Source organism: Bidens hawaiensis, unplaced genomic scaffold (assembly GCF_021521415.1).
Source record: "Bidens hawaiensis isolate Kalapana, Puna unplaced genomic scaffold, B.hawaiensis_p1.1 tig00005823_1, whole genome shotgun sequence".
In the NCBI taxonomy this organism is placed as follows: domain Eukaryota; kingdom Viridiplantae; phylum Streptophyta; class Magnoliopsida; order Asterales; family Asteraceae; genus Bidens; species Bidens hawaiensis.
The window spans coordinates 1,274,313-1,289,130 of record NW_027491384.1 but is presented as its reverse complement, the minus strand read 5'-3'; the positions used below and the strand labels follow the sequence as shown (position 1 = coordinate 1,289,130).

Genomic DNA, 14,818 nt, shown 5'->3' with positions numbered 1-14,818 from the left:
GTGTTTGTTTATTAGTATCAAATAATCAACTGTTTAGGCATAATGGTTTGTTATTTATGTATTTATAATACCTTTGTGACTACTCATTAGGCACTCAACTAAATTGGGATCAAATTACCCTAAGTACCATGTATGATTATATATATACACAATATCATTTCTCTGAACAGTCCTGTAGACCTTCAGAGGCATGTTGATGATATGCATGGCCTCGGGGAAATGCCGAGTCACCATGTATGTTTAGATCCAGACACATGTATACTCTTAATCAGAGTGTCCGATCCTTATTGTTGTACACAAAGTTTTAAGGATTCGTAAATCCTATGCAAACATTCAGACTCATTATAAAAGGTTTGGGGCGTATTCACCTTTTCTGTTTACAATCAGTTTATGTTACTGATTCCTGTTTTCTGATTCCTTCTTCTTGTTTTGTTACCTCGGACCTATAGTACGAGAATAACCTTTGTATAAATAACTAGATCAGCGATCTAGCTTCAGACCTTTAGTCTGTTTTGTATAGCTTTAACCTTAATAAAAACATTTGTTTATTCAAAACATTTGGACCTTTAGTCCCTTTGTTTGTTTATTATTTTCATACTATGTTTCTTCTTCAAGAAGAAATATTAACTTTATATTCTTTCTATTTAAATATTATATTTCTTAATAATAAAGAAATACTATTTAACTATAACCTTTGCTTAAGAAAAGTTATATAACTTTTAATCATAATCTAAGGTTCGGCTATACTTTCGACTATAGTGTAAGCCATTTATAATAATAAAATAATAACTTAGGCAGAACCCCTTACCTCGCACAGGTATTCGGAGTTAGATGTTCCTAAGTTTATACGGCTAGCACTTCTACTCTATGCACGTCTATCGAGGCGTTCTGATCAACTCCTCTTGGCATGCAAATCGAGTCAATGTTCAGTCGTCGGGTCGTGCACGTACTTCGAGACTGAATGTCGGGTTTCTTAAGTGGCACGCACTTCAAGGAAACACCGGGTATTTGACACGTATTACGATGTGATAATTGTCGGGTCGGTGGCACGTAAAACGGTGTTCGGCACGCAAACCGAGGTAAAGAGAGTGAATTTCTAGAGAGAGAGTGAGAGGTGTGTAGGGGAAATGAGCCCGCGGCCCTCCCTTTTATAGCCGTTTTTGGATCCCATCGCGGTACGCGATGGGTCCTACTTTTCCCGCTGTCGCGGTTCCTGAGGTCACGCCACGTGTCGCCATGTGGCCTGACCCGTTCTGCCACGTGTCCTGGTGTGTTGCCATGTGTCGCCGGAGTGCGACACGTGTTGCTGACTCATCACGACCCATCGCGGTACGCGATGGTCGTCTCCTTGGACTCATCGCGTAGCGCGATGGGTCCATAGCCGCGAAGTGCAAAGTACGCCATCAAAGCGCCACATTGCGCCCAACGCCTCGCCGTCGCCGTTGCCATCGTCCTCGCCCGAGCCCGAGCGCGTGCGCGTCAGGTGCTACGCACCCTCCGCTAGGACCACTTGGTGCATGATATTCATAAAAGAATATTACTATGGAAAATCTATTTCTTATAAAAAGCTTCAATTTCTTTACCACTTTCCATGTAGGATGGATTCCATTTTCCTTATTTATACCTTAGTTGAATGCTTCAACTTTCTTACATCTTTCAACGTGGGATGGAATTTCTTTCATGTAAGTAAACTTAACTTACGAAATATTTTTATTTCCTTATTTTTCTTATATTTCTTTATTTAATATTTTCTTATGACTTGTCTTTGTTATTATTTTTGATCCCTTAACTTTCCTAAGTTGTCAAATTTGGATCGAAATTTTGGGGATGTTACATCTCCTTTCTTCGCTATCCCACACCTATAGTACAAGTATAACCTTTTATCAATACCAGATCTTTAATCCGGCTTAAAACCTTTAGTCTTGTTTGTATAATCTTTACCTCGATTATATTTTCTTTTATGAACCTTTAGTTCAAATACTTTTCTTTATTTAAACATTTAGTTTAAAATATATTTTCTTTTCTTTTACATGTTAAACATTTAGTTTTACTTGTTTTACTTTTCTTTAAACAATACGTTTCTTCTTTTTGAAGAAACGTATACTTTTCTTTTCTTATTATTTAAGAATAATAATAATAAACTTAAATAACATTTATAACAAAGAATCACATTATATTTATATCCATTTCTTTTAGATTTTTTTTGTTATGTTTTCTTTTGGTATTTTCGAGGTATCGAGTATATCCTCGACTTAGGGTTTTAAGCCCTTTTAATATTATATTATTATTTTACTCTGGCATTATGCCTACATTGCTTTGCTTTGCTTATAAAAACGATAGATACTTTGGGCAGCACTTCGACGTCTCTTTGTTTTTTTGAACTTCTTGATCAACACCTTCTTGGCACGCAAAACGATGTTCGTCGGTCTTCAATACTCGTCGGCACGCTTATCGAGGCGGAACTTTGGGTCGTCTCGGGATGGCTCGGCCTTCAATATAATGTTGTCGGTTTGTTGCACGTACTTCGAGGTATCGTCAGCTTGTTGCACAGTTTACGAGGTTTTAGAGAGAGAGCGTGATTTTTAGAGAGAGGAGAGCGCTGTGAAAGTTGGGGTGTGAGAAATGAGGGCTGGTTAGCCCTATTTATAGGTTGAGTTCGCCATGCCATCGCGATACGCGATGGCCTGAAAGAACCCCGTCGCGTATCGCAACGTAGGGTTGCAGTGTCACCCTAGCCTTGCCACGTGGGGACACGTGGCGGGAAGCGTGACCCTTGTCAGACCGCGTCATCGCGAAGCTTCGAAACCCCTTTCCATAAAGCCTTGTTGTGGTTTAAAGTTTCATTACCGTCTCATTATATATATATATATATATATATACAGTATATATATGTGTGTGTGTGTGGAGTTTCAGTTTTAATTAGCCCCTCCTGTTTTCAATTGTTTAAAATAAATCCCTCCTACTTTATATTTTCTTTTAAGTGGCATTTGACCCGATATGGTATATATTACCATCTATTGTCCCTAATCTGCAAGTTATATATGCAGACCAGTTTAATTTTGTGCACTCTATACTAAAAGAACATATTGCATAACCTTTCATACGTTATGATCTAAATCTTGACTCAATCTTTTGTCCTATCTATTTAGGCATAGCCTAATTTTCGCCTATTGAGAATGCTTGAATCCGTCATAGTTATCCGCCTAGTAACTTCCTTGGTTTTAATCCACCTGAAAACATCACAAAAAATCCCAAGTAAACATGTTCCAACAGAAGTTGTTTAATACACATTAAGCTCCAATGTCTACCACTATATTTTTTACAACACTTTAAATCAGCAGGTCTATGACCCAAAAAAACACTATTATAATATGCTACTGAGCCTCCATTTATGTAATAGTTACATTGTTTACTGAGCCACCCTTTATATTCTCATCAACTAAGGGTGACCTAGACACATTTGTACCAAAAAAGAACGTCGGCCGTTTCGGGACAGATAACATCATAGTATCATTAGTAAGCATAGATATCACCTCTGACATTTCTGGTCTATCAACTGCGTTTTCTTGTACGCAAAGAAGTGAAACATGAATAGTCCTCAACAATTGGTGTACAACACAACTATCACCAAGTATTGGATCCTGCAATTGCAATGCATCCTCTTGTTGTCACAGCTCCTATGCCTAAAATCATTCAAAAGTTAGTTATGCATGCTACTGTTTGACTTTGGAGTCAAACAAGACTTACATATCCAATAAGGTTGACCGTTTTGTCAAGATGAGTGATGTTTGTATTTCTTCTTCCGCTCGCGATTTCCAAGATTAAGACTCCAAAACTGAAGACATCGGATTTCACTGAGAAAGTTCCATCCATTGCATACTATGGAGACATGTAACCACTACATAATGTAACTGAATTAGAGTCGATAAATTTTAATTAGAACTTAAATTTTGAATGTGTGAGCGTTTGTTCATACTATGTACCAACTACCCTATTGGTCATTGCTTCGGTCTCGTCTTGTTTGAAAATTCGTGCCATACCAAAATCAGCTATTTTGGGGTTCATGTTTTCATCTAGCAAAACATTACTAGCTTTAAGATCTCTATGGATAACGCGCATTCTCGAGTATTTATGTAGGTAAAGTAATCCTTGAGCGATTCCTTCAATGATGTTCCATCTTTTTGGCCAGCCTAGTATTGCCCTCCTGGTTTCATCTGTTTAGTCATTTAATTTAACAACTTAGATAAAACAAACCAATAATAGACATATAGTTTGATATATTTCTTACCAAAGAGAAAGAAATCTAAACTCTTGTTGGGCATGTACTCATAAATCAACATATTTTCTTCTCCATGAATACAACAACCTAGAACCCGAACAAGATTTGTGTGTTGAAGTTTGGTAATAAGTATGAGTTCATTCTTGAATTCCACAAGCCCTTGCCCTGATGTTCTTGAAAGCCTTTTAATTGCAACTTCTCGTCCATCACTAACTTTCCCCTATCGTCATAACCACATTAAATATTTTCTTTGTCAACAACAACATTTTTAAAAAAATGTGTTACATTAAAAACACAAATATACCTTATAGACAGGCCCAAAACCGCCCTGTCCAAGCTTATTTTCATCTGAGAAATCATATGTGGCTGCTACTATATCACCAAAGCTGTATATTACCATATCATTTCCTTTTCTACCGCCTCTTTCAGTATTACTTGAATCCATCAGTTCAAGCAAACGTCGGTTATCATCATCCTTTTGTCTCTCATCTACAATCAAATCAATCAATCAATCAATCAATCAATCATACCCAGTGTAGTCCCACCAACAGCGAAGCTATAAGTAGGGTCTGGCGAGGGTGGGATGTAGGCACACCGTACCTTTATCCAAAGGGATAAAGAGGTGGCTTCCAGAGAGACTCTCAGCTCTAAAGTACATATGTATGAACCAATACAGATAAATCAAAGTTCAACAGTAATATAAACATTAATAATAATAATAATAATAATATATGTAAAGAAAATATTATTATGGTGTGTGACAAAAAAGGAAAATAGAAGCCCTAGGGTAATCGTTTATTTCTAAAAATCCTTAACTTTAATTCTACTTCTCCAAGAATTCCTATCCTCAACTATGTCCTCGGAGAGGTTTAGGTCTATCAAATCATGCCTAATCCTTTCGTCCCAAGTCAATTTAGGTCGTCCTCTACCCCTCTTCCCCTCTATAATCATATTTTCTACGGTTCTCACAGGACTCGTCGTCTGTCTTCTCTTCACATGTCCAAACCATCTCAATCTCCACTCTCTTATCTTGTCTGCTATGTTCGCTACCCCTAATCTCTCCCGAAACACAACGTTTTTTATTCGGTCTAACCTTGTGTGTCCACACATCCAACGTAGCATTCTCATTTCTGCTACCTCCATCTTCCGCACTTGTGCCTTCTTGATGGCCCAACACTCTGTTCTATATAGCATTGCAGGTCTAACTGCAACCCTATAAAATTTTCCCTTTAGTTTAGTTGGGAAACTCTTGTCGCATAATATAACTGTGGCTGCTTTCCATCTACACCATCCTACCTGGACTCGATGGGTCACATCACTGTCTAATTCCCCATCGCTCTGAACAAAAGATCCTAGATACTTAAACTTCGTTACCTGCGGAACCACCTGCCCTTCAATGGTGATCTGTACGTCCTCATTGTCATTTACCCCACCAAAATCACAATGTAGGTACTCCGTCTTAGATCGACTAATCCATAAACCTTTTGTCTCTAAGGTTGTTCGCCATTCCTCAAGCCTCATGTTTAGATCTTGTTTTGTCTCAGCAAGTAACACAATATCGTCTGCGAACATCATGCACTACGGAAGCGTCCCCTGAATCGACTTTGACAACTCATCCAAGACTACTGCAAAAAGAAACGGACTCAGCGCTGACCCCTGGTGAAGACCCACCCCTACGGGGAAGAACTCAGTATCCCCCGCTTGTGCACGAACACTTGTTGCACTCCTGGTATACATATCCATAATTATCTCTATGTATTTCCTTGGTACTCCTCTACCCTCCAAGCACACCCAAAGCACCTGTCGTGGCACACTGTCGTAGGCTATTTCTAGGTCAATAAACACCATATGCAGGTCACGCTTCTTCTCCCTATACTTTTCCATCAATCTTCTTATAAGGTGTATTGCTTCTGTGGTGGAACGACCCAGCATGAAGCCAAATTGGTTCACCATAACCTGAGTTTCTCGTCTAAGTCTACCCTCAATCACTCTTTCCCATAGCTTCATAGTATGAGCTTAGTAGTTTGATTCCTCGATAGTTACCACAACATTGGGCGTCATCTACAATCAAATGATTCCTTAAAAAGGGAAATAGATATAAACTTCAAAAGTAGACAGATTTAACATCAGTATACACTGCTATACCGTCTCGTTTAAGCTTTCTGTTCTTAAAATACCATAATAAACCGAAGCAAAAGATAAGTAGAAGAATGCCAGCAACAATGGGTGCCCAGATCAAGACACTAGCATTTCCTGTGTAGAAAGAATCTGAGATTACTGTCACATTTAAGCTATCTATGAATAATAATATAGTGCGCGATATCTAATTATCTATATGCATAACAATTAACCAACAAGCAGTAACTGAATTACTCACCACTGCTCGGATCCGGAGAAATAAGCACATACTTTGTAACTGAATTCCGTTGTGGATTAACCAAAAAGTTATTAACCGATTTGGTTCCTGTCCATCGAATACAACCAGTTCCATTGCTACTAGTAACAAACCCTAAACAACCGCAATCATTCCAGCATCTCACCATACAATTTTCTAATGTATTTTAATAGTGGTTGAGAGTAAAGGATGATAATGATAAATGTATAAAAAATATTATTTAATTAAAAAACAGAGAGAAAATATAGTGTGCTTTAGTGTAATTTTGGATTTAGAGATAGAGCATTCACAATATATACTCTACAATATGTTGGTGTGTTTTTCATATTATGTAGACCGGTTGTGACTTGTAAATGATTGGGAGATAAAATGTAACTATTCATGAGTGAATTTAAAGAGATGATGTTTAGGGTTTCACTGGAAGCAGCCTCTCTATCCCTATGGGGTAGAGGTAAGGCTGTCTACATCTTACCCTCCTCAGACCATACCATAGCTTTGTTATTGGCGGGATATATTGAGTACGATGATGATGATGATGTTCACTATATATAATTTTAAGACTCATAACTACGTTTTGCTACACATGCTATCTTCTTTTCTTCCTTGGTATTCATGTTACAAACCAAAATGTTCATTTTCTTGAGATTAAATGCTACATCTTATTTGTTCACATCTAATATCTATCTTCAAATTCAAAATTACATTAAAAATATTACATTTTCTTTCTCCTATCAATTAAATAATACTTTTATACATTTATCATTACCATTTCGTTTTCCTTCACTCACAACCATTTTTAAAATAAAAATACATTAAAAGTTATAAGGTGTGAACATTAACTTTTCAAATATACAGAAAAATCACTACATTTCTCATTCACTCACAACTCCCTAAGCCACTCCCTACGTTATAAAAACTTCACTCGCATTTTTTGATGGACTGATTGCGAATGCTCTAAGACCATCCACTATCACAACCCACTTCATTTGTTAATTAAAAAAATAATTTATCTCTTTCACACACATAACCCAACCCAACCCAATCCAATATTTTTTCACTCACTGTCACAAACCAATCTAATTATTATATATATTAAATTATAACTTCTTTACAAGACACATATCTACTGTTTCTTTAGAATTGTACTTAAGCACATATATTCTATACATCATAATATATACCTATTTCATTGTGTTCTTTGGGTTGCAAGTGTACACTTCGGGCCACGTCACTTCTCTTCGGACAAAACATGTACACGTCTGAAAATTGTTAATATCTATTTTATTAAACAAATGCATTCTCTCTCCAACTTCATGAAATATTTTGGCTTCCGTTTTGGAATCCTTGGTGACACCTCTTTATCTTAGGTTACCATTTTCTCTTTATTTCAATGGTCAAGGCTATGCCTTCTACTACCGCCACCATCCTCCCGTCTACGTAATGTTGTCGATTTGCCCGCGGTGTGGGAGATATCGTTACCGAACCTTTTCTGCATGTCTGGTTGGTAGTTGATTATGGTTGTTGTCGGGTTCCAAAATGGAACCCTATGCGGTGAAGGTTGTGATTCATCTTCGTCTCCGGCATCTCGCGGTGGCTCACCGTGGACGTGGGTTTCCATCACCGGCAACACATAATATGTAGGTCAGGTTATCAATAGTACCCTCTATGGTGAACTGCTTTTGGATTGTGATGGTTTTACACCTGAGTTCTTTTAAGCGGGGTGTTTCCCTACTGTTCTGACTGTCTATGGCGGCAACGGAGGACCTACACTGTGTAGTGCCTTCACTCTATTGTGACCTCACATGCTGAGTAAATGTCGATGAGATGCATGTTGGTCCGCTTGGGTTTTATAAAGGTTGTGATGGTTTTCTGAGTGTGAAAATATGTGACATTACGTACAGTGCACATAATGTGTTTGACAGAATGTTTTGATGATTCTGCTACACCTTTCTGGGTGTACGTTGGGCAATGATGATGGACTCTTGGCGTGGCAACTGTGGTGCTTGGAAACAAGCAACCACCTTTGCAACCATGAGTATGATCTGAGCCTAAATTTGTCTATTAAATTTGACATCTGTAACCACTTGATTCAAAAACAAAAAGCAACATATATGAAGATTCATGAACTAGATGCATTAGATAACACGTTTTGTGTACAATCTTTTTGGTAATTGCTATATAGTGGGAACAATTGACAAATATGAGGGATGCTTTGTTTTGTTTGGCTTTGACCATATTTGGTATGGCATTAACAAGAGTTCTTTCCGTTAATACTTTCTGCTTACTTTAGGCGATTTGTTCTTTTTATTTATTTCAATGTAATAGATTGGTTCAAAATCACGACCTCTCTCATTATCAGTTTGACAATATTGATTAACCTAAGATTATTGTCCTGGTGCAAGTCTTTTCTTTGTCACTACTTACAGCTAACCAAATTGAATAACATTGATGGCAAGTGAAGTCATGTATAATTTATGCAAATGATGGTTTAGTTAACCAAATTAAATAACATTGATGGCAAGTGAAGTCATGTATAATTTCTACAAACGATGGTTTCTTTGAATGCATAAGCCGTTTATAAATTCACATTAACATTCCTTATTTTTTGCTTGCCTAGGATTACTACTATAACTGAACAAATATTAGTATATGAAGCAAACGTCATACTTAAGAGCTCCAATCAGCTCATACCAAGCTATTGGAGAAAGAGCTCTAATTAGGGTAAGCTCATACCAAGCTATGTGAGAACCCAATTATAATCATTGCTATTGTGTTCATTTGCAATGAAAAGTGTGCCTTTTCATCCCTGTCGCGGGGTCTAAAGAAAAGTTTGCCTTTTCATCCCAGTCGCGGGGTCTAAATACTAGTTTACATAAAATAACAATTAATAGTACTTTAAATAATAAAAAAGAATAATATAGAAAAGTACGAGTTATATATATATATATATATATATATATATATATATATATATATACTAGTGAAAGTGCCCGCGCGTTGCGGCGGGGACACAACGGGGTCGTATGAGGGTTTTAGCGATGACGTATTTGTTGTTGGATCAGTCAAATGCAGATTCAAGAACCAGATAAGTTACGAATATTTATATAGTATTTAGTTTACAAATAAATATTTATGAACCATTTAATATCATAGACTTTATTAATAGTAAAACTAATCGGAAGTGTTATCACTCACATGTTAAGATGGAGCAAGTCAAATGCATAACATGTTCAGATAATTTTTAACGTGTTAAATTTTAAGATTTAACTAAAAAGAAAACCCGAATAAATATGTGGTTAATAATGAACAATACACAAAATTTATTGCGTCGTTATTTCTCAAAATTTATCGTTAATTAATCAAACAGCAATTATGGGATATTTCAACGAGCTTTACTATTCAATAAATTTACCCTAAAAAGTATGCTTGTCATCTATACTTGTATAGTTGTATGCTAACCCCGCGACTTGAAATTTTGTTACCTTTTGACCATGACTCCGGTAGTCATATGCACAAAGCTAATTTGAAAGCACTTAACTATTGTGATATGATAACTAACAATTAACATGCCTCTTTTGCTTTATAACTTTACAAGATGAAGATAAAATGTGACTGGTCACCTCGCCTTACAACAGTTTCTTTCACAACACTATATTTTCTGTTTCTCTAAAATACATGTTTCAAAGACAAAAGGAGTCAAACTATGTGATGGACACGTTCTGGGCCAACGAATCATAGGCGTTAAAGATAACCGAGGAAACAGTTGGACTATATGGGTCGGTGCCACGGCGAAACATTTGGGTCCATTTGATCCAGGTGGACCCTTGTTTATCTTATTAAGAAATGTTGACGACTCGGTCCATAACAAATTCATCGTTGCTTTGACTTTACAACCGGAACCATGCGAGGGCAATATGGTTAGTTGGGTGTGCTCATTTAATCACATTAGCAGCAAGCCAAGGATTGTTTTATATGGGTTTGAGGCTTATCATGCAAGTTTGAGGACAAACTTCTTCAAATGAGAGAATGATAGCAATGTGGTTTCCCTAAAATTGTTAGACGCTAAATATGAAGAATCGGGTCAGCTCGACAACTCTCAAAACCCACAACCAGAAGTTAAATTGCTAAAATGGACTACTCGTGTACCCGTGACCGAAGAGCTACCATTGAAGAACAAGTCGGTGAGTCGGCTCATTCGTTTTTATTTAATCATTTGTGAAATGATAGGAATATCACCGGTAACGGATAGAAATTCCTATCAAATGACTAAATAAAAACGAATGAGCCGACTCACCGACGTGTCCTTCAATGGTAACCGTTTAACCGTTTAACTGAAATCATTTGATAGGAATTGCTATATGTCAGTGGTGATATTCCTATCACTTACCAAATGATTAAATAAAAACGAATGAGGCGACTCACCGACTTGTTCTTCAATGGTAGCTCTTCGGTCAAGGGTACACGGGTAGTCTATTTTAGCAATTTAACTTCTGGTTGCGGGTTTTAAGAGTTGTCAAGCTGACCCGATTCTTCATATTTAGCGTCTAACAATTTTAGGGAAACCGCATTTCTATCACTATCATTAACAACTGCAAGTGTAAACAAACTGACATACCGACACCAAGAATATAGCTCCTGGCTTATAATACCTAAAACGAAAAACGAAAGAGAAAGAAAACCCTGTACAAAATCCCTCTACAAAACAACACGCCACTCATTACAACAACATACCACCTCTGCAAATGCTTCCGAATGCAGAACCAATTAAATTACAACTACTATTTTAAAGAAGAATTAAGGCCGAGGTTAAACAACCAGTCAGATTGTCTGTGACCGACCAGACTTGAAAGCTGAATATGGCGGGCACGGTTGACTTAACACCAAGGAAACCAGCGTGCGTTGCAGCGGAACGCATGTATGTAGCTCATATGTTCGTTACGGCACTTAAAATGGTGTACATTTATCTGGTTTACTATTGCAAATGGTGTACATTTGTTTCTGCAAGTAAACAGCACAAAGAGTTTTTACATCCTATCCTATCAAATGTTATATAAAATCATTAATAAAAAAAGCCATTTAGTCATAAGCTAATGATGCAAACTTGCTAAATGAGCCATATAATAAAGGCTCATGTTATTTCTGCTTCTTCTGATGTTATTCTAGTACAACCACAATACTTCCATTGAAACTGAAATTCACCTAAGGAAAAAAATCAAATAATGCCATAGGTGAAACTACATAAGCCTAGCCATAAAGTACATCCGATTCAAAGGTTATAGCATCTCCTATTTTTGTATATGCCCCCCCTAATCTTTAAGTTGCCAAGATAATCGAGTGTCTCCAATTCTTCGATCAAAACTTCACTGGAAAAATAATTATTAATAAGTTTTCTTTAGAACAGATCATTGCGTATATGGTTTTTATGACACAAAATGAATAGTTACAAAAATATGATACTTAGCCCCATATACACTAAGTTTGTCCTACACATAGTGAAGGTAAACTAATTTAACAACCCCTGACTTTGCATGCCATAATACTGTTTGAAATCTGAATTGCTAACAAAGAAAAAATACAAACCTGCAAAGTCTGTTACTAATGAGAAATATAATTTGCAAGAACTTCTAGTCAATACAAGCCACTTCTCTGAATGGTCAAACTCAATACGTCACCTTTTCCTGCAAGCATAACAACCAAATGAGTAAAGGAAACTTGTGTAGACAACTCTTTTAATATGTTATCAAGTTTTAGTCACATGCATTTGTGAAAAAGAAGATTAATAGCATGTCATTTAAAGATTTTCACACTTTAGTTGGTGATTTTTCATATCTATTATTAGAGAGCATGCCCTTTAATGTTTAATGCATTACAAAGTGACCAAAGAAACACACATGCTTCAAAGCTAAGTAGTAAGGAAATCAATTAATTGATACATAAGCTGCTGTAAATTTCACCAACAATTTATACTTTTAAAAGTAATTTATTAATTTCGTCGGTATGGAGTTTAGTTAAGCAAACCAACACGTGTCTTGTTTGTGAAAGTTCGCTTATGTCCATTCGTTTATGTTTTGTTCGTTTACATCCATTAATGCTCATCAGTATGATATATCACTATCTCTATTTAATTTTGGGCCCGACAGATTAAAATTCATTTTTATTTTTATTTGGTTTTACGTTTATATTCGTTCATCTAGCTCAGCTATATCCGTACGTATGTTCGTTTACGTGGCGAGTTGCTCGTTTGTAAAATAAACGAACGAACAAAAATAAACATGAACACATTCATTTTCTTAATCAATGAACACGAACAAGAAAACCTTATACGTTTAACTGTCTGTGTTTAATCGCTTGATCCATTTAAGTTAAATAAGCGAACATGAACATACCCCGTTTGGTTTGTTTACATGCCTAGTAATTATGCAAGTAATTAACTGTGCTTACAAATATCATTCAGGCTCTCGAATGTATTCCCCGACATAATGTACTGGCATGTGGTCTAGCAATAGTTGCCCTCTTCACACCTGTTCAAAATATGACATCATGAGGTTTTAAACCACTTTCATGTTTTTTGAATAAAAACATCATAAATTAAAATTCACACAAAATACCTTTAATCATTCAACAAACACCAATCAGTTGAGTCCAAAATGCAAATTGTTGTATACTAACCTTTGAGTATTGTCAGTACAGGGCCACGAACCATTCCATCTTTGACAAACAGAAGTTTCGTTACCCTATTCGAATTTTAGGATTAGAGCAGTTCGAGTATGATAATAGATGTAATTGAAATCAATTGATTACCTTGATACAGATGAGAGAATGAGAACCAATGTGGCTTCAATTAGCAACTTCAATGAGGCGTATCCATTTAATTAGAGAATGATAGGGAGAGCAAAAGTCTGGCATGAAGAGGAGAAGTAATTGAAGGAGCAATACTAATTGATCGATCTTTACCTACATTTAACGTCAATTAATTAACGATTGATGGAGAAATTTATTGGGCAATCAATTGAGTTAACTGAACGCCTGTGGACGGTACAATTGAAGGTTTAAGGTCGCCGGTCGGTGAAGAGGTAATTAATTTAGCGTATAACGACGTCTGAAAATGGTTAAATTACCATTTGTTCCTTCTAAAATGTTTTATATGTAATATATATATATGTATATCAATTGATTGCATACTTAGATCGGTTGAGCAATTGGATTGCGGGCCACAAATAAATGTTGAAGTTTTTTAATGGAAAAAGCCTTTTGTTTTTTGTGTTATTCTACAATCGATTGTTGCAAGTGATTGTTGTAGTGGGTGGTCTAAGACTCCAAAATTTATGTGCGACTTGACCAGAATTAAAGGATTATTATGCAAACATATAGCGACAAATTTCTGACTCATACGAAAAAAATTCTTAGGTCCGCCACTAGTTTTAACGCACGTTTTAAATAACTCCACAAATAAAAGAAAGTGAATTTATTATAATATCAAAAGTTGTTTTCACATTACAAATGAGTCTATATTTATATGTTAAGACTTATAATTGAAGCATTAAGCTTGGCCAAAATAACCTATATACTAATTAAATTACTAACTAAAAACTTAGACTTTGACCAAAATTTCGATCAATATAACTAACAAATATTTTTTCATTCTTGTAATGCCTTCCCACCTGTTTCAATACAAGCTACTCTTTCGAGTTACCCGTTCGTGTCTTCTCACTTGAAAAGTAAGTCCTTCCTCTTTGCTTCTCTACTTCCACAAATTTCCCCACTGTCACCTTTAGTTTTATAATTATCTCTACTACATTTATAATTGATTGTCATCCTTTATTCCCACTCTTTGATAATAATTAAAAAAAAACTTATCATTTCTTTTTTACCACTGCCGTCGTCATATATCAAATGTAACATTATTTATTATCTAATTTTATCTATATAACTTATTAATAACCCTTGAAATATAATTAATTAGTTAATAATGCCAAATTTATATACAGTTGAAAGTATCTAACCGCATTTCAACCGTCGTCATAATCTCTTCCCCTCTTTTGCTTCAACACTATAAAACCCCTACCCCTCAGTCTCATTTTAACATCTTTCTTTCCCATCTCCAACGGTTATTTCTTCATATTCTCCTCCGTTTCAACACATCC

General features: G+C 36.1%; 1 pseudogene across 1 annotated transcript; it reads right to left on the bottom strand.

The window, feature by feature from the left end:
- Positions 1 to 3,374: 3,374 nt before the first annotated feature.
- Positions 3,375 to 8,292, bottom strand: LOC143630823 (G-type lectin S-receptor-like serine/threonine-protein kinase CES101; annotated as a pseudogene). Its single transcript, XR_013153243.1, has 9 exons — positions 8,091 to 8,292; positions 7,856 to 7,933; positions 6,657 to 6,830; positions 6,425 to 6,532; positions 4,584 to 4,768; positions 4,289 to 4,499; positions 3,977 to 4,214; positions 3,748 to 3,898; positions 3,375 to 3,683 (listed from the first exon to the last, which is right to left on the bottom strand). The product of XR_013153243.1 is annotated as a G-type lectin S-receptor-like serine/threonine-protein kinase CES101 (transcript).
- Positions 8,293 to 14,818: the final 6,526 nt, after the last annotated feature.